Below are 25,957 nucleotides of genomic sequence, written 5' to 3' on the forward strand. Positions count from 1 at the left end.
TGCAGGCAGACCCTCAGATCAGTTGACAGGAATGATGTCTCAGGAATGTATGTGTGTGTGTCTTGATTAAGAGTACACGTTGTTGGAGCTGACAAGAACGTCAGGCTCTTTAGATTCCCAGAAATTCTCTAAGCCTGACAGATATGAGGCTGGTGCTGGCTGAATACATTGAGATAATTTTTCACAAAAGATGAGTCATTCTTCTTGCTATATGAATTAGTACCTCTTCCAGCATCTGAATTTACCATTCCTCTGTGAGATGATTTTTTAAAATGATTTACAATTCAGAGACAGAGCTGTATCTATTATACTACCTAACAAACACTTAAATGCATACTTTTGAGACTTACAGAGAATTTTTTTTCATTTAGAAAAACCCACTAAAGTCATTGCTGACTGTTACCAAGGTCATTTATTGAGATGCAAATATATCTATTGGAAGAAAGTCTGTTATTTGCTGTGCAGAGACAGAATAACTATCAAAGCATGACTAAACCTTGGGAAATGTTAAGTGTTCTGTAGCTGATGGAAAGGGTGTTTGTCCTGGTCTTTCTAATTGCTTCATTTAAGTTGTATCTTATCTTAACCTTTAAAGAGCAGATCTGAATATTGTGCAGTGCTATGAGTTTAGTAAATAAAGATATGATTTTTTTTTCTTTTAAATATAAAACTGGCCTACTGATAAAATCCAGAGTGTGGAAGCAATTTTATAAGGAAGAGATACTTTAAACATCTATAACTAGCAGTAACTGTCACTTTATGCAGACATCAGTGTGTCAGTAAAATAGGTATTGTTTAACTATATCAGTTGCATGTTAGGATGTAAACCCACTTTTCTCTCTCAAACTTAGTTCAGGTAGTCATTTAGGTCACACTTGAACTACAAAGTTTTGCTGGCATAGCTGTTGTTACATTTATTGAATGGTGAATAGCCACTGATTTCCTTTAATCTTTTATTCATAATAATCCTCTCCTTTGTATACAGTTGTCAATAAAATAGCCTTTCAAGTAAAAGACCCTGGGAAGTCTGAGATCTACCTGCTGGAGTGGGAATACTAATGAGCTTGGTGAGGGAAACAGACTTGTGTCTCATGGGAGATTGTCAGGGAAATTAAACGGACTAGGCATGAGGTTTCAGGCATGGGCTGAGCGTAATTACAGCCCTCAGACACCACTCAGAAAATGTTTTGACTACTGCATCTTGGATTGAGAAGGAAAAGGATCTACAAGGTATCAAGCGCTCTAGTACTGATGATAATGGAGACAATTTTTGTAATACTTGGACAGTAACTGCTGAAATTGAGTACTTTGGTAGGAACAATGCTTGTAAACTAGAGTTGTGTAACAGTTCTGTTGTGTCAGTACCAAGTACAGTTTAATATTTACTAGTTTAGAGTAAATTTTCTGCCAACATTAATTTTGATTACAGCCATTAGAACTGGATGTTGCCCTGGCATAGAGAGAATCCTTCTGTATGAGTGTTTTGTATCTCTTTTGCTGCATCTGGTCCTTAGTTAAAGCAGCACAAAAATCTGTGAGGACAAGACAGAAATGAGAAATAGGTATAAATAAACATCAACAAAAAATATTTCAAAATACAACTTGATGTTCTTCCTGAGCCTACTTGCTTTAACCTGATCCATGAGCAGCAAAGGATTAAACAAGCATAAAGTGGAAAAACACAATTATTTTAGTCTTTCCAGTCTTTCTACTTTAGTGAAACGAGGGAATAAATGTGGGCTGTGTTTTGCACTTCTTTCAGTCTAGCCTCTAATCAAGGATCTGCTTTTTTCTTTTGCAATGGATAATGTGAGGCTTAAGAGACTTCAGTTAAGAGGGACATGTGCATTAATCCAGGGCTTTATCTCCTCTTAGGCTGTCAAATATACAGATCCTTAATAATACCTTCTCTTTAGCATCTCACTGATGTCTTGATCTGTTTCCAGCATGAAAATTTAGGCTGTAAGCTGTCTCTTAGTGGTTAGTTCCTATTTAGGATCTCTGCATGACTATGATTGCCCATGTTCAGGAAAGGCAAATTCAAATTTGCTTTACAGGAAAATGGGGTCTCTGTATTAAAAGAGGAGTATAACCTATGCTGTTGCAAATAGATGGCGATTGGCCAACATAGCTCTTAATTTATCAACATCAGAAAGGTGAGGTACTCAGGTTTTGAGTGCTTTAGAGCTTGTAGTATTATAGGAATCATAAGCAATTAGAATTCAATTAGTTCCTTTGAATGTCTGATATCTTGTGCCACTGATCCAGACAAGAGCTAGTCCTTAGACTAGTGCAATTCTTCCTTCTGTCTGGGCATGCTTAGTTCAGTGTTGTGTTGTTGTGGTGGGTGGGGTTTTGTTCTTGTTTTAAGATTTATTTCTGCAGGCAGAAATGCTGCCCTGCAGATGATCAGCCTCTGCTTTGTGCCAGATAGGAGGCAGCCCTACAGGTGCCTTAGCAGCAGCATCACAGCCCAGGCATGATTCAGAGCTTATGGAATGACTTCTAGCTCTCCAGCTACCAGCAGAGAGTGAATTGGCAGGTAAAGAAAGTGTGGATGTATCCCAGTAACCTTGGGCTGCTGGTTTGTATGCTGATGCCCTCCACAGCCAGCCTGCTGCTCAGGTGCTGTGTTAGTGACAGACAGAAGGCAGGTATTTGGACAGATAGATGGACAGATGGACTTGTCCACTTGGACAATAGTGGTCCTTGCTAACCCTGTCCCTGTTCTTCAGCAAGTTCTAAGGGCCATAACGTATGAAACAATGAAAATGTTACCCAAGCTGTTCAACTACACAGAGACGCTATAATTTTCTCCATTAGATGAAGGCTAAATTTTGGGGTGCTGGTGTCAAAGTAAGAGAGTTTCCAGGAAGGAAGTTACTGAGGTGATATTCCCAGTAAGCCTAAACAGAACTGTTACAGATGATGAATGCACTGAAAGGCAAAAAACCCCCACCAAAACAAAAAAAAACCCAAACAAAAACAAACAAACAAACAAGAAACCTCTAAGTGGAGTTCAAGAAATGACACAGGAAACTAGAGATTTTGAAAAATGGGTTAAAATATTCTTTCCCAGTCTCTTCTGGGATACCTCCAATGCTTTGTCAGGGGAGATAAAAACTCTGTTGACCCTGCAATTTAAAGTGTCTGAGTGAATGTGGAAGCCAAATCACAGAGCTCTCTGTCTGTAAGACCAAGACAGATTGATGAGGTGCTCAGTGACCTGACTGTCATGGCCCAGAAAGTTGTCCAGGAAATGAAGGAGACATGGAAGCTGCTGGTCAGCTTGGAAAATGCTGAGATAAGATGCTGTAAGTAGTTCAGGAATGAAATAATTAGCTTGCAAACAAAGAAAAAGGTTTCAGACTGCTGTGTGCATAAGATGTGCTGAATATCCAAAGGGCTTAGGTAAGCAAGGGTGTAAAAGAAGAGCAGGCTGGGAAAGCACCCTAAGTGCAGAAGGCAGAGCCAAGAAATTGGATTGCCTCCGTTTATATGACTTTATCTTTGAAGAGAGAACTCCTTGTGATTATTATTTGTCTGTAATGGACAAAGAAAGGAATTTTGCTAGACAGCTTAAGTGACCCATCTCTGAGGATGCTGCGGAGTTTGCCCACAGGAAAAGAAATCTTATTTTCCAAAGCTCAAACAAGTCTGTAATATGCGCCTTAGAACTACTCATTCATCACTGTTGGCCAAGAGACAGTTGAGAACTAGAAAGAAAGAAAAAAGAAACTTCATTTGAACAGTTAAAGGTATGAAATGATATTTGCTCCTTACCTAGCCAAAACCCTATGAGGCATTCTAAATTGGTAGCATGCCTGTTTCTTGTTCACTGGAATTTAAGACTAAAGATTAAAAGCCTCAGCATAAGACAAAGCAAATTCTAGTGAGAATACAAAAGAAGAGTGTTTTGTCTGTGTGGATACTGATGTGATACAGCCTTGCTTGAGAAAGTCTGAAAGTCAGTGTTGTCTAATATCTGGGCTAGAAGAGTATTTTATAAAACAGTTGGAAATTCTGCCAAAAGTAGTCAAAAATATTGTATCACTATGTCAGGTGTTCTGTTGCTTGAATTCTTCATTGCACTTGATATTTTGATTTACAAATATTTAATTCTAAGTAGGTAAAAAAAGAGATTTAAATATCAGCCGTTCTAGCTCTTTCCTCAGGTCACCAGAGAAATAAAAGGATGTGAATCTAGAATAGAAACTACAGAATAGAAACTACTGTTTCTATTGATGACATACTCAACAGTCAGCAGTGTGTCAGACTATAATCTCTTGTACAGTCTGCTCTTAACTTCTGAGAGTAGCAAAGAAATAGTGTAACTTTGCAAATAAAAAAAGCCCAGGCTAGAAAAAAAAGTCCTGGCTAATTCAGGTATTGAGTATTGAAATGCAGAGACTGAAGAATATTGTGGTGTTAGCCAAGAGCCAAAGCTTGAAACCTTGCCCAGATCTCTCTGGTCTCTCACCAGGCAACTGAGGTGCACGAATATGACTTCCCTATTAATCAGAATTTTTAAAAAGACCTGATTAGTTTGGTTGCAGTGATGGGTCTAAGGTGACTGCAGGCCTTTGTGCTGCACTGCACCTGATGTGTAAAGCCTTTGATGCAGCATAGAGCTCCAAGGAGAACATGCCACCTAAACACATAGTAAGAAATTACCTTGGAAAGAGACAGACGTATGAGCTTTCATTCCATAATTGTTCTGCTGTATGCATGCCAAGCCAGCATAACACCTTCTCCAGAGTTCAGTTTCTATTTGGGAGCAGGCTGAAGACTGCTTTCAGTTCCCTGATGAGATGGTAGTGCTGGCTTGCACAAGGAAATGCTGGAAGCTTGGTCTGTTCTGGTGATTTGGAGAAGGAAGGACCCCTGTGGGGTAGGAAGCTGGAAGGTGTTGCAGAGTATGAGGACTCCCTGATTCACTGTGTGTAATGTCAAAGCTGAAATAGCCTTTGGGTACTAGAGATAACTCAGCAGCTAAAACTGTTCATGCAAGTTTGGGTTGATACAATTAACACAGACATTGTACAGTGCTGATTGGGTGCCTGTCAGCTTCTGTGGTTTCAGGGCAAGCAGTAAGTAACAGTTGATGAATTGTGACACAATATGCATGGTTTATACACTAACCTTTCTGTTTTCAGAGGTCTTGCAAAAGGTCCAGTGAATCTAAGCAGAATGTACTTTGCTAACTGAGTTAGTTGTTAGAATTGCAAAGCAGAGGATGAAACTGCATTATGTGGGAGCAGGCACTAGGAAGCAATTGTGGACTTCATTCAAGATGAATTCAAGTGCATGGACATCCTTCCTAAATGCTAAATGGAAGAAACAGTCAGATCACATTATTGAATAAGATGGTTAAACCTCAGAAATCTTTGCCTTGGATCCTCTGTCATGCATGCTTATGTGGAGGAATGGAAACTTAGTTTGAGAGGAAAACAGGCTTCAGGACAGGCTAGCTGCAGCTGTGTTTGTCCTCGGTAAGTTAGGCACAGAAGGTAACCAGAAAGCAGAAAAAGTAAACTTAACATCAATTTAATCGTTGGGACACTCATCTCCTTCTCATGTTTAAAATTGTTCTATTTCATGCCTGAATTTGAAAAGTTTTTAAAAGTTTGGAGTTTTTAAAAAATGTATATAATGAAGTGGAACTAAGTTGGCTGTTTCTGAAGATGTCTGAGAAATCCATACATTTTTCTGTAAACTAAATAACTGAAAGAAATCCAACAGCTGAAGGTATGATTTGAGATCAAAATTGGAAGTATACAGAAAAGCTTTTATCATATGACATCAGCCACCTTGCAAGACATTTGTATTTTGTAAAAAAAATCAGTGATCCAGAAAATAATTGTAGGAGTTTGATCTCATGTCAGGGAAAACATTTACATAATGTATTTTTCCAAATATTACAGTAGAAGTGCACAATAAGGCTTAGCATTTTAGCATCTTTACTTCTGTAAAGTGCTGATTGGACTTGTTAGTCAGTACTCAGATTTTATACTTGAACTTTATACTTGTCTTTATAAGTATGTTTAAAACAAAAGAAATATTCCTTTCCCATCTCATAACCTTCAGGCGTGTAAGCTGGATCTTAAATTCTGTGCCACTGCTGTGTCTTTATCATTTTTTATAAAGCAGGTGTTTTAGCAGCATATATAGACCTTAGCTAAGGTCTTTCATTCCCTGAAGAATTTACATTTTTAGAGGTGTTAATATGGTTATGGTTATGTTAATTCTTTCCACATGTTCTTTTTGTACATATATTAGTGGAATAACAGTGTATATTATTTGGCAAGTGTTCTATCTACAGTGGGTTACTTTTATTTCTATATTTATTGATATTGAATTGAGATTTGTTTGGGAGAGATCTGACTTAAACTGAAAGACAAAAGGAGGATATACTTTATTTTCCAGAGGAAAGAAAGGGGTGGAAGTAAATAAATGCAGGCAGGGTAAAACCTAGGAGCTCAGAAGGACAAAGTCAGCCTTTTGCCATTCCACTGGATACACCCTAATGCTGTTTCTACTCTCCTGCTAGCTCTGACTCTTTTGCCATTAGATGTGCATGTGGCTGTTAGCTGGAGTACACTGAAAGATTTTTGAGCCTCACAAGCCCTTGTCCACAGTGATCAGGCAAGTAGTGCTGACTTGCTGTTTCTTTCCTGTCACTTTTCCAGAAAAGTGATTTCTAATGTAACTTTGCCTGTACTTAAGGGCTGAATTACCAACTGGTGCTATACATTCAAAAATGGGAATGAGAAGCTCATTTACAAATGAGGTGGAGGGGGGCTCATGCAGAGGAAAAAGTCTCCTAAAGTGCTGTTTGGATATTAGTGGGGAGAGAGGGAGAAGTTATGGAATGCAGCTGTAGAGCCTATAGTGCCTGCTATGTGAAACGCCTACATTGCTTGCCTCTGAGCTCACAATACAGCTGGCATGCTATCAAATATCCCAGAAGGGATTAGCAGTGGGATTTTAGTAAAAGCCTCTCTGTAACTAGTGCTTTTTTAAAAATAAAAATGTGTCCAACACTAAGGAGAGGGGAAGAGCCTAACAAAACCCCAATTGTGCAAGTGCTATTTCAGTTATGTACATATCTTTGCTGAACAAAGAACAAATATTGCGTTTTGCTGATGCAAATGTTGCTTCTAGAGATGGATGACAGCTCTCTATCCTATACTCCAATTAGTTTTTCACTGTTGTGGTCTTAGTTTTAATTTTTTTTTTTCTTTTTCCTCTTCTAATCACTTTTTGCTGAAGTTTGGACCTTCCCTTTTCCCTTTACCCCAACATGTTGATCTAATTTCTAAAGGCTTTGAGAAATATATATCCATGAAGTCCTTTCACCTTGACCCCTTGCTGCCTGCTGCTGGAAGTGCATTTCCACATGGCATCTGTACATTCCACCTGGCTTTATGGTTACCATAGAAACAGGCCATAAGCTGCAGAAAGCCATGACAAGACAAGGAAGAAGGGATTAGCATTTTAGTTCCTAAAATAGGATAATAAGTGTAGGACTGAGAACAAATAGCACTCTAATTGTCCAGGACACACACTGATCCAAGTGTGAATTCTGGTGGTGCTGTAGAGTTTGATGGTATTTTAATAGGGGAAGGTCTTGGTCTCTTTTACATTTATGCAGGCTTGTGCGAGAGTCTCTTTTGGCTTGGTGAACAAGATGGCATTCAGCTTGCTTCGGTTCTGAGACAAAATCCAATTTTTCCTTTGAAAGTAGGTGATCCTAAGTATCCTGCAGCTTCAGAGTGTGATTATTTTCAGCTGGGCGATGTGAGTGTTTAGCACAGGTATTCTGCATTGGTGGTAATTTATAGAGGTGGTGTGAGTGATCACATAAGGTGTGAGTTGAAGACACAGGCTGAGGGAAGCTGCAGCCTGGCAAACCTGCAGCTGGGGAATGTAACAGCAACTCAGATATCCAAGCTCAGGCTCAGCAATCCGTGCTGCTTCGGAATGTGGGTGGGATCTTGGGTGGCACTGAAGCGATACCTCTGTGTGCCCAGAACACTGAGGAGCTGGAAGCTTGAGTCATTTTCCTTCTGTCTCCTGTCTTGCTCTCGGGTTTGTGTTTCTCCAGTGGTAGGAAGGTACTGGGAGAAGGCCTACTTTGGATTTATTAAAGGCTCCGTTTGGTAACATCAAGATTTAGCAAGAGACAGATTTAGTTAGTTATTTAACTTATTTAGTCCAGGATTTTGTGGATGCCCATTTAGCAGAAGGTTTCGTGAACAAAATACTCTACCTACTTCACTGATTTCTCTATGGAAGGTGATAACGAGTGTCCTGGGGTGACAGGCACCATATACACCCACAAGGTGTGTTACAGGCAGCCATGGGCAAGCACTGCTTGCTCTTAAAGCCAACCAGAAGTGATGTGACAGGACCACTATGGTCCTGAGCTAAGGCTGGTGCTGAAATTTTTGTAGGGCTGGTTAGTTCAGGGCTGTTGTGAGGCTTACTGCAGCCACATGGCTTTGGCCACTGCAAAGCAGAACTGCTGTGTCTGCTGATTTGTTTCACTGACAGCGTGTGATGCTGCTTTTTTTCCAAACCAGGCAGCTGTTCACTGGCAACTGGAGTAAGAACACTGTGCTCTCTGTTCCCACTGGCTGCTGAGCAGTTGTCAAGGGGAAGCTGGCTTCTGTTAAGACTCCTGACTGCATCTGAATCAGGAGTGGCTTTGGATCCCATTACCTGTTCTTCCTAACTGCTGGTGCTAGACCCTGATCTTATTCACAATTATGAGTACAAAATTGATTTCATCAAAGCTTTACACCTCATGGCATTATGAATGAGACAAGACTGGCTTCCCCCTCTTCCCTGTACTATCCAACTATATAACTAAATATATATACTATATAACTAAATATAGTATAGTTATATACTATAGAACTAAAGCCTTCAATATCATGTTTGTGTAGCCTCCATAATATACTTTAGTGGGTCTTTCTGAACCTAATAAAACTCATTAGTAGTTGTATTTTCCAGAATACTTTTATTTTTCTTTTGGAATGACTATAGTTCTAACATAATACAGAAAAATTCTGGCATCCTGAATACAGTGATTTTTAAACCCCACCATTTTAATATATTTTATCTGTTTTGTAAGACTATGGAACTTAACATGAAAGAGAAGTTTCTCAGCTATCAGGTGAAAAAAATGCCACCAATTTATTAACAAAGGAAAGTTTACAGGTGAGATGAGATTAGTCTGATGACACATTGATATTGTCAGTATTTGCTTTTCTGGTTCCTAATGAAAACAATAGAGGGTACTAAATTCAACTAGCTGTGTAGATTATACTGTTTAGGCAACTTCATTTGAGAAGAGTGGGCTTGTGACAGTCTTGGATGCCAACAAGCATTTTTTTTTCTTCCTAATATGAATCCATTTTCAGTACTCCTTATGAGAGACTCCATGGTTTATAGTAATAAATTTTTATTTCTAGTGGTGCTCATGTGATAAGAGACTAGCAAAACCCTCTGCAATTCTTTTTGACATGCATGGTTGAATACAAAGGGCATAGATATATAGATACACATGTTACATGTGTTAATGGAAAATACTAAGTGGTCAAAGGCAACCTCCAAAGCATTTTATATGTAATAATCACCCCTTTGGAGACAATTACAATATGTTATGTGTTTTTATTACATGGTGTGAAAACTGAGAACATTTCCTGAACCACAGTCGTAATATAGTATAATATAATGGGTTTTGTTTATAATTTCTTTTTCTTTGATAGAATCATTGACTGGATAAACAACCTTTAAAACAAGCAATGAAAACTTGAACTCCACTTCTTTAGCTTTTTTCCCCCACTCTAGAAATTTAATATTCAGCTTCAGCATGTAACACAATGTCGGAGTCCATGTTTCCATGGATCCTCCACAGAGAGTGAAAAGTACAGAGATAGAATTAAAACCTTTAGAAAAATTAGAATATATAAAAGCTTTAGATACATAAAGTAGAAATCTAACCCTGAGCCTTAAGCTTTACATGCCCTAAGTCCTAGTTCAGTGTAGAAGGACACAGCTTCAGGCTTAGTGATAGAGTACAGACACAACAAAAATAGAGTAGAGTACTGTTTATAATTTTTAGTATGAGTTTTATGTACAACAAGGTAGAACCTTATGCTAGTAAGATAGAGTTTGACGTTAGTAGATATGCTATGTGCGTAGGTTTTGACGCTGATTTTCGTAGTTTTACGAACTTTAGAATTGTACCTAGATTGGTTAGTGTGTAGATAAAAAATATGAATATGCATTTTGCAATTTGGGATAAAAAGCCTCTGGGTCAGTTGGTCGGGGGATTGATTGATCAATCTGATCAATCGATCCAATCTCCACCTCCTGCAGCCTGAGGAAGGAGCCTTGCCAGGGAGCTGAATGGGATTCTAAAGGTATCATCTAAAGGTAGCCTGGGATCTGGGCCCTGGGGTCCCATCCCTTCCTCCTGCGAGGGTTCGGGACCCCGGGACCCCTCCTTGTCCCTGCGATCCCGTCCCTTCCCTTTCCCCCTGCGGCGTTTGCCCCGGAACTCTGTTCGGGGCTGCTGGGGAGTCTGTGAGGGTTCCTGTCTCTGCAACCGGGAACTGCAAGGGTTTGGGACCCCGGGACCCCTGCTTGTCCCTGCGGCCCTGCTTTCGGGAACTCTGCCGAGTTCGGGACCCCTATTGCCACTGTGATCCCCGCAGCCGGGACCCCTGTCTGGGACCTGTGATCTTGTGCTCCCTTTCTGTTATTGTGACCCCACGGTTGGAAAATCCTGCTTGGGGTCAGATGGGAGGCTGATTTACCTAGAGGCTGTAATGTCAGATATGTGCTTTGCTTATAGTCTTACTAGTTCTGCTTGTTAGGAATTCTGTGCTTTGTTTGCTGTTTCATTAGAACTCTGTGTGTTAAGATTTCTATGCTTTAGTTATTGTCTTGTTTAGACTTTGTTTGCCTAGGTTTGTAATTGGTTGTAGAATAAGGCCGCTCTTAGAACTCTTTGCCTTCAGATATGTGCTTTTGTATAAATAAACTACTTTATTTAGATACTAAGATGTGGTAAGATCTTTAGAGACTTTATACCCGTACCCAGCCTAGGCAACACAACACAGTACTTTTCATGTCCTCCAAAGCATGAGAAGTTGTGCAATTGTTAATAACATATTGTGGCAGTATGAAGTGCAAATCTGGGACTACACTAATCAAAGTAACTTGCTTATTTTAAAAATTCTGGTGATGGCATTGGCATTTCTCCATTTGCAGAAGTCTTCGTATTTTTCATGTGTATGAACTGTACTTAACTGCATGGAATATTTAATCCTGAGTTTGATGTTTTGGATGCAACCGAAAAAATATAAATAAATAAATTATATAAAAATAATGACAAATAGAAAAGATGCATGAGAAATTAGAAGACAGTACCGGAACTAGGGAAAAGAATTGAAACAAGTATGTCTTTATACCAGACTCGTCCTCAGCCAGCATATCCTTTTCTCCAGACAAACCCTATGCATGCAATTTATCCATTCAGTAACCAAATTGCTTGCATTAGTTTCAGCTGCAATGGGAAAGGAAATGAATCAAAAAATCTCACAGCAGATTGGAAGAAGATAATGTGAGCAGAGTGAGGTCTGAACTGCAGAAAAAATTCTGGTGGAAAGCTATGGGCAGATATTTTCACATGACAACTTTGAAAAATGGAATAGATGCCAAATTTGCAGCAAGATGTAGAAAGAAATGCTAGGGTAAGGAGAATCATCTCTTGGGAATGTTCCCAACAACAACAAAAATCCCCATCTGGCCCAGGATTACAAAGCTGGACTATTTCATCTGCATTATCTTAAAACATTTATAATTTATTCTCATGGTGCTTTGATGATCTTCAGCTTCCCTGATCACTGTTCTCTTTGTAATAAGCCATTTTCCTGTCTTTCTCCTCCCTGTTTTTTTTTTTTTAAGCTTTAAATGTACTCATCTCTCACTGCTACATTGTCTTTAACCAGCATCTTTGTATAGTGAAATTCAAAGCAGATTGAATTCAGAGTCTACATGAACTTAAATGCATCAGAAATAGTAAAATAGCATTACTAAAGCACCTTTTCACTCTGCCTGAGCATCTCTTTTAAATATATTTAGTGCTTTTATTTTTTAAGTTGTTATGTTAAAAGTATCTATTTACATGATTTTGTTTCTACAAATTTTATAAAATACTCTTAACTAGGAAACTTTTCTTCATGTCTAATGGCTTTGTCTCTGATACTGAATTTGAAGCCTGGGACTTCTCGTGTAAACCAGCCAAAATACAACTACTTTTATTTCTTTTTTCTGGTATTTTGGTAAACTTTATATCTCTTAATTTCATGCCATGAAATCAGTTTCTATGGGGTCGTCTTGTGTGAATTGTGTAAATTTTCACAGGAGACAAAAAAAGCTTCTATTTTTATTGGCTTACTGTCTTTATGAGATTTTTTTATCATCACAGTTTCTTTCCAGCCTCAGGTAGATATATATGGCTACAGCCAAATCAAATAAGGGTGATAACAGAAAAAGAGAGGAGCAGAGGTCTGCAGTTTCTGTTGCACAAAGCCTTCTCCAGAAATGATGAGAGAAGCAGAGGCTTCCATAGCCTTTATACAGTTACTGGCACAGGGGCTGGCTGTCCTGGGTCAGAGTCCCATATTGGCTGAACTCTGATCCATGTCTGAGATCTTTCATGTGAGACCTCCATTGGCATTTCACATATGTAACCTGAATAAAAATCATGAATACTTCACCTAAAAGGGAAGGATATCACTTATGAGGGAAGAGTTTCGTTATTGATTTCCACTTGTAGCAGCTTTTTAGAGTGATCCTTACTGTGTGTAATTCTAGAACAGATGGTGATAGAGCATGATTTCTTCATGTGGGTCCAATATGGATATGTTTATTCTTGGAGCTGCAGTAGCATGAAGATACTATTTATAAATCCTACTTTGCTTGTTTGTTTGTTTTGCTTTGTTTCCATGAAAGCACTGCAAAGGGCAAAGCTTTCTGCTGCATCACGTTTGCAACGGTGAAGTGGGCAGAATTCAGTTTGCTCACGTAGCCTGAGAAAAATTGGGGAAATGCGCCATCTATAGACACCTCTGTAATACTTCTTCTCCCGCGGCTGTGTGGTGCTTTTTTAGTCTTCTCCAAATCTGGTGTTAAAAACTTCGGCAAGAAATGCTACCTCTTAGTACCAGTGAAGGGCAGTGATTAGAATACGATCTTCTTTCAAGTGAGTTTGGCTAACAATGGAAAAAAGGTAGGACGGAACCATTTGCCACAATTAGTTTTCTCATGTATTCTGTTTCCCTTAGTTTCTTCCTTTATTTTTCTGTTGTAAGATTCGTATAATGTAGCCCTGAAAGGTGAATATTATCTGATTTTTTAAAATCAGTTTTGTATTTTTTGATTTTAATGGCTGTTATGTTTCCTAAATGATTTTTTGCTTATCTGAAGTTACAGATTTTTCTACAGATAAAAATGTCCTTGCAACCTAATGAACTAACAAGAGAATAATTTCTAAAGCAAGAGAAATTGTGCATTAGTTTAGTTAAATTCTTGTCTCTGAAAGGGAAGTGAATTCAAGTGATGCTGAGACCTTCCCAAGGTACACAGATTTTTACCACTTTATTTTACACACACCTCTTAAAAATATTAACAATATAACAAAGAACTTATGACCTAATTGTTATAATGAAACTCACTTATGAAACTACTGACTTGAGTAACTAAGGTATGAAAATTATTTTAATTTAATTATTAACAGGAGAAGAGATGAGGATGTGCATGACACAGATTTTTGAAGACTTTTCTAACAGAAACAGGAAGTAAATTTGATTTAATTCATCTATTCTATAAACATTTTAAGAAAGACTTTGCTGTTACCCATGAAATTTAAAGAAATGAAAATCTATCTATCAAGTTTTAGTAATTGTCTACAGAACAGAAAACAATATGAGGAAAAAATCCCAACTTTACTGTGTAAGAGAGTCTCAAGGAATTTATTCTACGTTCTCTGATATTTAATAGTCCCAAAAGTGATCTGGAAAAAGGGGATGACCAAGGTTATAAAGTTTTCGCTCCACACTGCTTTATACAAAGCAGCAAAAATGAAATGTAGTTGCAAAGAGCTGTAGAAAGACTTCATGATAATGCATGATGGAGTGATAAAATGGCATGTGAGATTTAGTGCAGATAAATGCACTTGGGATCCAATCTTAATTTTCTGCATTAAAACTAGTGGCACTGAATTAAATTTTGCTGAAAAACTTAAAATTTTAACACTTTGTTCTGAACAAATTCTAGCTCAAAGCACAGTAGCAGTCAAAAAAAAAAAAAAAAAGGCAACTAGATTATTAGGAGGTATTAGAAAAGGAAGGGAAAACAAACAGTAAAAGCTTATGCCCTTGTATAAATGCCATAATTTGCCTGCAGAGTCATTGTTACCTGGAGTTCTGTTTACCCATATTCTGAAATTGTATTTTAAAATTTAAATATGTACACAGAAGGACATCAAGGATGATCACAGATCTGGAAGGATTTTTTTTAAGGATTCATTAGATAGATTAGTTTTGCTGATCTTGAAAAAGTTACAGCTAAGATGGACGTTTATGTAGTGTTGAGTCACATAGAACAGATGAGTGGAAGTCACTGTTCATGAATTGTTTTTATTCTCAATACAAAAAACAAGGGCTATTGAAATTATCCAGTGAAATGTCAAAACAAAAGAGTGCAGAGTTCTGTGATCAAAGATCAGAGAGTGGCTAAAGCAGAAACTATAGCTGGTGTATGATGTTTTCCTCTCTCCTGCCTTGGAGCCTGACCTGCCCATGGCAATTTTGTGAGATCTCAAGGCTGAAGGTTCCAGGCTGGTGTCACATGGACTTCGATATTCTGGCTGGGAAGTGTGAAATGGGGATGAGGGGAAAAAAAATCTGAACAGGATGTGACTCTTGTGTAATCTGGAAAGAGATGCATTTTAAGTTCTCTCTCCTTCATCCTTGCACCACAAAATGCTGCAATTGCAATCCTGTTCCTAGAAAACCAGAATCATTTATGTTGGAAAAGACCTTTAAGGTCACTGAGTCCAACCCCTAACCCCACACTGCCAAGTCCACCACTAAACCATGTCCTTAAGTGCCACATCTACATGTCCTTTAAGCACCTCTAGGGATGGTGCAGAAGTCTGATCTTCCCCCATGCTTTCTTAAGTACTTCTAAGCGTTGTGTGGAGGGTTTTTTGATTCTTTTTTCCCCCAGCTGCTAAATAGATAAATGTATGGGAACAGTGTCTCTTGCTACTGGGAACTGAGCAGGGATGCTGCTTGCCTCAGGCAATACTTATTACTCTCAAAGAAGAGTGATGCTTATAGCTTGAAATGGAACCCATTTTAGAGGTATATTTAAGTTCTTCTGACAAGAAGAAAATTGCAAATTCAGCTTTTGGAACTTTAATATGCAGGATAAACATTACAGAACAAGAGCATAGCATGACTCTGAAGTAATATCAGTGCCCACAGCTCCAAAATACATAAAACAATGCAACTACAGAAAGAATTAGACAATCTAAAGCATGGAGCTAAGTGTCAATGAAAAAAATCTGTGTTATAGTTGTGTATTTCATGTATTTTCTTACTGTACAATCATTTCAGACAAGCTGACTGCTATCTACATTCCCGTGGGAAAAGGTGATAAAGCTGTTTGCATTAAATTTTGTGCTAGACTGATAGAATCAGTCATAATGTATGAAAAACATTGATGAGCAATGAAGATATTTTATCTTTTTTCCTGAATCCTCCTCAGCCTTAAATTACAATGGAAAAAGAACAAATAGCTCATTAATGAATGAGGTTTTTTTCCTCCCTTTAATGCCTTCGCAAGAAAAGGAGTACTAGATAAAAAGTATGAGAAAGAGATTTCATGTTTTATATCTGTAATAAAGTCCTTCAGTATGCTGACTTTTGTTACTGCTTTCTAAGCTACAGGAGGGCTGTTCCAGAAAACTCTTGAAGTTCTAGCATTTCATGTAAGATTTCAATATGTGAGAACTGTTGAATAATAGACATTCTTGAATTATTAAAGTAATTTTTTTCATAATTTGATTATTTTAGGAAAGTAATGACTTATAATGTAATGAGCTTTGATAGTTCTGCTGTGTTTTCAGGATGCTAATATATTGTGGTAATTGTTATTATTCTCAAAAGACATTACAATAATGCTTGGAAACTTTAATATTAAAAGTACAAGTCCCAAATCTAAAGCATCTTGAAATCTGCTTGCAGAGTTGTCAATACCACAATCAAACACCTATTAGTGATTTCTTGTCTGTTTAAAACCTTTATCTCCTCATAATTCTTTATCTTCTCATAATTTTCATCATTAGCTGAAGTGTATCGTTGTAGTTCAGGGTAGTGATATATTAATATCTTTTTCACAAGGTGTTGGGCTTTGATTGTGTGTCTCCTGCTGACAGAGCAGTTGGCAGGTCTATATCAATCTGTGACAAAAGCTAATTTTCAAAATTTTAAGATTTTAAAATTGCTTTTAGAGCTGGTATGCTGTAAATCTGCTGTCAAATCTACACTGAAAAGATATTCTCATATTACAAGAACTTTCACATATTAGTAATTCTACTTTAAAACCATTCTGAGACATGACAGATTCAAATTCTGTAAACTCTGGGTTATAACTCTCAAGTTCTGTTGTAAGATAGAGTTTTACAGTACTGTAATAAACCATATTCCTTAGTGTTTTTGTCACATCTTCTCAAATTACAGATTAAGGGTCCCTTTGAAGGCCCTCAACAACTACTGTTCACTGTTCCTTATTACAGATGATTCTGAAGTAGCAACATCAGCTGTAGATTGTCATAAATGCTAGGGGGATGCCTGAGTAGCAATAATTGCATGCGGTGAATTACAGTTCATAATTAAACAGAATATAGAGGAGAATAATGAATTCCTTCTTTTTGGTTAATGAATTCCTTCTTTTTGGTTACCCTTTTCCCCTGCAGTTATTCTTCTAAGAAATGCATTAGGGGGCAGCAGAGCCACGTGGAGATCAAAGCCACAACTGTATTCCACTTTTTTGCTGGGAATTGTGTTTTCTGCAGATGCTGTTGCCCAAATACAAGGCATCATGTTTTCTCAACACTGAATAAGCAAAATTAATTCTTTGAGTAATCAAATGTATAATCAGAGAAATTCTCATTATTGCTGAGCAGAGCTTGCACAATGTCAAGGCCTTTTCTGACTCACCACTCTGCTAGAGAGGAGTCTAGGGGGGCACAAGAAGCTGGGAAGGGACATAGCTGGCAGAGCTCACCCTGACTGACGAAAAAGCTATCCCACACCATGTGGCATCATGCTCGGCGTGTGCAGCCTGGGGACATTTGGACTGGTGGCATTTGTCTTCCCAAGTCCCTGTTACACGGGATGGGGCCTGCTCTCCCAGGGATGGCTGAACACCTGCCTGCCCATGGGAAGCAGCGAATGAATTTCATGTTCTACTTTGCACATGTGCCTGAATTTTGCTTTGCCTACTAAACTGTCTTCATCTCAACCCACGAGTTTTATCACTTTTCCAATTCTCTCCCTGGTTCTGCTGGTGGGGGAGTTGGTGAGTGGCTCTGTAGTACTCAGTTGACCCTGAGGCAAAAACAATGGAATACTGGAAACGTGGGTGGGAATGTGAGAATTTCACTCTGCAGCAAGCTTTCAATCTCTAGATTAGGACACTTTCAGATAGTATTTTAGCCACCTGTATGCTTCATCTTTTACAAAAGGAGATAAGAAATGTAAAGGGAATTCACAGAATGTGCAACTAAATTTTTTACTGGAAATTCATGTTTCTTTTGCATAATGTATCAAAAGAATTTTTTTGAAATCTAGGTTTAACTGAAGATGTTGAAAGACAGCTTGACATGAGAATTAAAGCAGCAATGTCGACAATTCCATCACTATTAAAAATACTGGAGTATTTCCTTCTGTATCTGGTGTATGTGAGTATAGAATAATGTCAGAACTCTTTGGTGGTGAGTTCTGCATGAATGCAAATTATTTTATAAATATTATTACTGTTACAGAAGAAATGCAGTCCAACACTCCTACAGTGCAGCTGAAAAAATCTGTAAGAAGAGCAGGGAACTTCTGTATCTGTGTTCTTAGAGACTGTAAGGTATCTTAATGATCTTTCACCATGACAGTTTTCAGTTGATTTATTTTCTGGAATGGTGATATTTTAGAAAGTTTGGCTACTTCTGAGGTAGTTATCCTACATAAAAGGATAAAATAATAATAAAGCTTTTAAAGTATTTTAATTTACCTACAATATTTATATCTTGAATTTTTTTTTTTTTTGAGTAAGACTTTTGAGGACAAAGAGGAGGTCTGTTTCTGTTTCTCTAGTGAAATAATGAGCACATTCATAGGAAAATATGGTTATCTTTTAACACTATAATTATTAGTTACTATTTATGGCACTGAATCATAATCAGACCAAAATGTTTAAGTGGGTCACTACTTTTCTAACTGCTTACTGTAGATTATCTCAGCATTGTTCTTTAACTACTCTTCTTTTTTATGAATAAGTTATAGAAATGTTGCAGCATAGTTTTGATGTGCCTCTGTTTCTGGTTCAGTTCCTCTTTGTTTCTGGTTGTGTATTTTGTAATTTTTTTTGGCGTTTCCATTTCATTGCCCTATTTTATTCAGAAATGCTGATCTGGTAAGATTTTACTTTAAAGAGGCATAACTAAGGGTAGAAGGGAAAACATTTAAATGATTCTTTGTAGTCTATTCAGATATTCAACTTTTTGTTCTGTATGTGTTGGTTTTAATAAAATGTTTTTCTTGATATGTTTCTGATGCTACTGTGGGAAGAGCTAATCATGCCTGAGTCTTGTCATCTTCCTGTTTCTCTTAGAATTAGACACTTTTTCATTATTTTCAAGGACTTATTTGTAAGGTTATATTTATCAGCAGAAAACATGCTGCAGATGCATGTTTTTCTTAAAAATTATTACAGAATCAATGGGCTCAGGTAATACGTTTTGTGAAAATGTTTATGAGCAGTAATAGCCACCAAGTGTATCAGAACACACAGAGGTAAAGTGTTATGATCCTAAGGAGAGAAAGAGCTTTCAAATAGTCTAAAACCAATTCTGTTTTGACAGTGCTTTCTTGTAAGCAAAGCAACCTATTTTATACTTCTGTTTAGTGTAAATCACTTAAATAAAAGCAGTAAGTAAACTTTAATAATTTGAAGAATTTTCACAGTTAAAATATGACAGGATAACATGAAACACCATGAAAAGCAGATGCAACAAATAAGCTTGTAAGTGAACCATAAACTATTTTGAGTGTTTTTATAGCACTTGCCACAGTTGTTTTTGGCCTATCTTCTCCCTGGAGTTTCTGATGTTGGGTTGAATTCTTACTTTTATTTTACATAACCATTATTTTTGTGCCAGTGCTCCTTCATTGTGCCTTCAAAGCCTAACTTACCTAAGAGTCCCCAAGTTGCTGCTTTTTTTCTTGCTGTGAATACATATTTTTGATAAACCATAAATTCCCAAAGCACGTTTTTACTGTCAAACAAATGTAGGTCTAAGTCCAGAAAAGCACTTAGATGTTAATAGTTAAATACATAGTTAACTGTTGCATTTGACTGCACTAGTACTGATTGCATATTTTAAGCTCTGGACATACAAAAGTGCTTTAGTGGATTGCTGCCTGCAGGGAATGCCAAGGAAGAGAAAAAAATTTGCATTATGTTACTGAGCTAGGCCCTCTGGTACAGAGAAATATCTGCAAAGCCTTCACTTAGAAAGAAATAAAACCAAAATCCTATTTTTAAATAGGTAAAATATTTGCATTACAACATATGCACTCTATAAATACCACAGAATTAGTTAAAAAAAAAAAGCCAACAACAAAACAGCTGTTCATTTTCACTTGCTCTTATGGGAACATTACTGTGCTTTGATGAGATTGGCAGTTGCTTTGAAAATATTGAAGGACTGATGTATCAGGCTGGGACCAGGGAGCTCTGCAGATCTAGGGCTGCTTGCTCATAGCATATGATTTGGAAGAAGAGCTGGAGAGAGTGAATAATTCTCTGGCATAATGTGAGAAAATGGGGTGTGTGAACAAAGCAGCAGGAATAAAAGGTCTGTGCTGAGAGGCACTGCCTTAGTTTGAGTGTTATAACCCTGGATGGCATGATTGTGTCAGGGAGTTGATGATATATTGTTCTGGGAAAGATGAACAACATGCAAAAGAGGTTATTTTGACTGGTGTTTTAGAAAAAGAAGTATTAAAACCTAAACCAGTGACAATTATTTTGCTAGAGATTATAGTGATGGCTGTAAAGGCTACATAATCACCGTGTATCGGTAATACATCTGCACACATCTTCAGGCAATGGGATCTCAGGTCTTACTCCAGCTGTTTCATCAATAAACTTAAAATTCCAGGTTGTATTTGAGGATGTGAAAAACACATCCTTTTAAAACAGCACGTATAATCAGCCTAAATCTACTTTACAAGGTTGGGTGTTGAAACTAAAAGGTGCTGCTGGAGTCTGACACTGATACATCGGCTAATGCTGGCAACATGCTGGGCACTACCTATGTGCTGTAACACTGGAAGGCAGTACATTAGTGCCTGAATTAATGCACCCAGGGACTTTTAATTCTTCACAGAATCTATTTCCATATTTAATTACGGGAAAGTCAGAAAAAAAAGTTACAAAGCACCTTCTTAATCCATTTCATTGTCAACGGGAGTGGCGATTAGTAATTCTTCTTCAAGTTATATTGCAGGGTTCACTTAAAATAATGCAGCTCCTTGCTGAGTTTGCTCCAATTAAACCATATTTTATTTGCTAATGACTTACCGAGTTGACAATGACCTTGAAGTTGGTATTGTCAACACTCCATGGCATAAAGAGCTGGATGATTTACAGTTATTAAAAGTGCATCAATATATTCTTGAGTCTTTATCAGTATTTTTAGAAAGATTTTTAATTCCATTACAGATAGGATACTTTACCTGAATAATGTACAGGTTAGTAAGTTAAGCAATGGTCAATTTATATTGTTTTTATTAAAGATTTTAAAGATGTATATACATAAAACAACACTTCTACTGTTTTTGAATCTGCAAAAGTGTATTTAACTGGACCATCTTTAAAACTGTGTGGCTTTAATAACTAGAAATGCAAATTATTACTGTCACATTTCTGTTGGCCATAACTCACTTATATAAATATAAGTTAAATATATATATAAATATATAAGCTTACAAATATTTAGATACTGAATTTCACCATTTCAGAAGTTACACTTTATTATGGTAAAATTTATTTCATTGTGGTGTCATTGTATGGGTAGTAACATCACTAGTACTGTATCAATGTAGTACTGTATCATCACTAGTATTTCACTGCTAGTGTTGTTGAACAGTTAGACATTCTTTATGAATTCTTCTTGGAATTTAAAATGAAGGTGAATAGTAGAATTTCATTTCTATAATTTGGAAATGCTTAGAACATCATAGTTAAAATTAAGTAATGTGTGTGCCTTTAGAAGGGATTTACAGTGGACTATCTTGAACATTTTAGATGAAACAGAATTTTGCACAAATGAGTGCACTAATTAACTCTTTTGCCACTAAAAATATCACTGAACTTACTAATTTCCTGGGTTTTGTCATGTTTGTCCTTTTGGAAGCTGATGTTGCATGTTCTCTTAATCCAGATGCATACATAATCACTCTATGAATTCATGAACATTATTTGCAGGGAACTATCATTAGTTCTTCATATTTTCATACTACATCATATCTGTCTTCAAGAAGGAGGGAAAAGAACCTTAATGACTTTAAAAAGAAGCTGATGTCATTATTTTAAAAAATACTGTATCATAAATTGAATCCTCTGATTTGATACATTTAAATTCATGATGTTTTATTTGTTAAGAACACTATTGCATGTGCAAAAATATGATTTACTGTGTGCCATTTAAAAAGAAGTGATCAAACAGCCATCTTACCTCAAGCAGATCTTTTAACAATATACTCTTTTTGTTTTACGTTCAAGAATTGAGTTACTACACCATAAAATTTTACTTTAATGGAGTCATCATTATGTGCAAAACTGTAACTGACAAATCACATGATCTAATTGCTGTAACCAGTTCCTTTCTTAACTCTGAAACTGGTCTCAGTTTCTGCATCATGCCTAAAAATATATGGTAAAGGCTCTGGACTGTTCAATCTAGAGACTGTGAGATGTCTAGATCTTTTGAATCCTCACATTTTGAAATGTTAAATAATAGAGTGTACATATATATATATATATATATATATATATATATATATATATATATATATATATATGGCTTCCCAGGGAGTAGCAAGCACACATTTCAGTTTAAGTCACTCAATTATACAAACAAACTGAAGTATACAAATGATGAATATATCTTTCTTTTAAAAATGCCTTTTAAATTTTTTTTTTTCAATTATACAGTAAGTAGAGTAAATGTAAGGTGAGAATGTACTGAGTATTCTTCTGTAGATGTTAGAATATGGCTAGAAATGCCTGTCATCCAACTGGATGACATCTTTACATGGCAAGTTTTTCTTTCACAGTATTTTTATTTGGAAACATGCTCATTTGAATTAGTGAGGGATTCAAATAAATAAATTTCCCTAAAAATGCATGGTGTGACAGTGTTTAAAAGCCAGACATGACTGCCAATGTTCAGCGTTTCAGTTTTTACTCAGGAAAAATCTTCATTCTTCAGTGCAGCCAGCTGTGATATTTGAAATTGCTCATAATTTCCAATTATTTTTTCAGTCATGTAAGGTTTACTGCTCTGTAATAGGGTACATAGACCAAAAAGCAGCATAAAATGACAGAATGACTGCTTTTTTTTTCCTTTTTTATTTTCTTTTTAAATTTAGATTTGTAAAACATAAGAGGCCTTGTGGAAATATATACTTTTCATTATTATGGAAACAAATATTATGATATTAGAAATGTTTAGTATATTTAAGATATGTTTCTAAACGTACTACTCTTGTTCTATGTAGAGTTCATTTACTATTCCAGTCCTGCCCCCAGAAGAGAGAAGCAGGAAGTACAGATATAGTGGGTGTATAGACAAATCTCATACTAAAATGGCAATCTGCACATTTCAATCTCTATAATAGGGTTGTATATTTTTACAATTTATGTAATTTAATCTCATTCTTTTAGACACACAGATAACTTCTCTTTTTTCAGAGCTGATGACCCTCTGGGTGGGATTCAGATTGGTGCTCATTTCACGTTTTTAGCAATGAGGTCTAACTGACGTGAGGCTGCTCTCTGCTAACATTTTCCCTGGTCATAGAGGAGGTGCTGGAGATCAGGGCCCTCCAACCCTTGGAGACCCCCACCAATGTGGTTAGAATGCACATGACTTTTTCTGCTGTGAGAAAGGTTCTGTTCCGTTAATAATAATATTGTGCTCTTCCTTTATTAATATTGCAATTGAATGCAAGTAATTCCACAGAATTAACCATATTAAAAATTCAATATGCTTATCCTTATTATAGACTTCAAAATAAATTATATTTCTACAGGATCTAATCTGTCACAGTTAAAACTAGTTTTAAAAAGAATGTTTTGTACATAGCTGAACAATATGTATTGTTTTACCACGCATTAAACCAGTAATAAATAGTGTCCTACAGAACCACTTGATGGTGCTGTCACTCTTTTGCTCTGAAAATTCAGTTTAGCTCTCATGCTTCCTTTATAATAATGATAATCTTAAATTTCTTTAAATGGTGAAGGAGGAGGAATTGTATAAACAATGCAATTATTTTTAGTTTTCTTTCTTTTTCTCTTCTTTTTTTCTTTCTTACATGGAGAAGGTGACATGCTAAGAAAGAAATATGTAAGCTTGTGGGGGTTTTTTTGTTATTGTGAGGATGTTAGAATGCATACTCTGAGAAAAGAGATGCTACATATCTATAAAAAGGGAATCTAAACTCAGGAAGATGCTGTTATTTTCAGGATCCTGAATAATGAAGGAAAATATGACTGAGTTGTTTTTCTGAAATGGGACTGACTTAATTACTACAATTATTGAATTATAGGAATGTGCATGCTGATTGTGAGTGCACATTCTGTTACTGGTAGCAAAGTGGTTTTGGGTTCCCCCCACCCCACCCAAAATACCAGAAAGATGACACTCTTTGATAGCCACTCTTATTCCCAGCATGTAACTGAGAATGTACTCTCTATAGTCAATGTATCAGATTTGTTAGAAATCACCTAAAACTTGCTATAAATCATTTTGCTGGGTTTAGAATTAATAGGTGAAATTTTAGATGTATATTGTATTTGCTGGACTAGTTATTTTCTGATGTTTAAAGATAGAACACTCTATCTACAGGCCACTGAATTTCAAATATGTGTGTAGAGATCATGGAGCTGAAAACTTGTAATGTAGGGAAAGGAAATATTTGTACAGATCTTTGTAATGAGTTCAAGGTAGATGTGTTCTATCCAGCTTAGTGCATTTTTTTTCAGCTGTTTCCAACCTATGACTATTATTAAATGTATTCGGGTGGAAACCAGAAATTTAGGCTCCAACTTGGGGAGGGGAATGTATGACACAAGCACATAAGAGAACAAAATATTTTATGAACATAAAATTTGTATGGTTTTTATGTACCTCATACTACAAAGAATTGTTTCTGCTGCTCCAGCTTCCATAACAACTGTTGAATGGACCACAGCTGGATGGTGTTTGACAGCTGGAAATGCCACAATGCAGACATGTGCAGAAAGTATAACTGAACAAATGAGTGGTCCATTGAGCAGGTTTGCAGTGTTGAGGTCTGACTGCTTGGTGTGGACAATGATAACCTGAATTTTATTACTCTTGCCATTTTTATGCATTCTGATCCATATAGTTTGAAGCTAAATTCGTACTCAGTACTGATTTTCCTATGGCAATCACCACTGCATCTCTGGGAGAGATATCTGTGCTCTGCCCAATGCGTTGTGTTGGGCTGAAGAAGAAGCTCTGAATAGGAATTAAAATGAGAACTCTAACTTGATTAAATAAGACAACATTTTAAAAAAATCTTTGCTTTTAAAGTGAAATATACTGTCTGAAATCACAAGCTGCTTCCCTGCTGGAGAGCCACAGTAGTTGTAAATCCTCAAAGCCCTCTTAGCTAATAACCGGAGTTACTGTTCTCTGTGGTTTCAGCATTACCCATCACAATGTTGTTAGTGAAATAAACTTGTTAGTATTAGAGAATTATTAGCTTAACAATTGCTATTTGTTTGCAAAGAACATTGAGAATGAGGGTGGAGATGAATGAGTGAGAAAATTGTGGGAAAACCTGCTTGAAGGCCTTTGGAAGGGAATAAAATTAAACTACAGTATGGTTTATATTGTAATTATGGTATAACTAGCAAAGAAATGCCCTAACAAACAGCTCTATGAATAAAATTCACTGCAAGCATCTAATTGATATTTATACAATAATTTTGGCTGGCAGCTATTATAATTTTAGCTGTGGTTTGTAGCTAGGGCACAACATGACTGAGAAACTGCAAAATTCTTTGACAAATTAAGTTTTTCCTTCCTGTTTCCCTCTGTTACTTATTCTTCCCTGAAATATAAGGGATGTATTTTAATCATTTAACTGGAAAAAGGCATGAGTTTAAGCCTCAAGATCTGGGCCAGGTCTGGGTAATATAATGTAACTTAGTAAATCAACTAGGGTATTTTATTTTCTTAATTGTTTATTCAAAAATTAGAAATTTATTCTTTTGAATTAACTTGGTTTTGTTTTGTTTTATTAGCATTGTACAATCCATATGTTGATTATATTCT

General features: G+C 36.7%; 1 long non-coding RNA gene across 1 annotated transcript in view; it reads right to left on the reverse strand.

Annotated features, from left to right (window-relative positions):
- Positions 1-11,004, reverse strand: part of LOC134563759 (uncharacterized) — a 57,455-nt gene extending 46,451 nt beyond the window's left edge. Inside the window, exon 1 of the long non-coding RNA XR_010083416.1 lies at positions 10,782-11,004. This is a non-coding gene — a long non-coding RNA (uncharacterized LOC134563759). The remainder of the gene's footprint in view (positions 1-10,781) is intronic.
- Between the last annotated feature and the right edge of the window lie 14,953 nt (positions 11,005-25,957).

The sequence above is a fragment of the Prinia subflava genome, chromosome Z, assembly GCF_021018805.1.
Source record: "Prinia subflava isolate CZ2003 ecotype Zambia chromosome Z, Cam_Psub_1.2, whole genome shotgun sequence".
In the NCBI taxonomy this organism is placed as follows: Eukaryota; Metazoa; Chordata; class Aves; order Passeriformes; family Cisticolidae; genus Prinia; species Prinia subflava.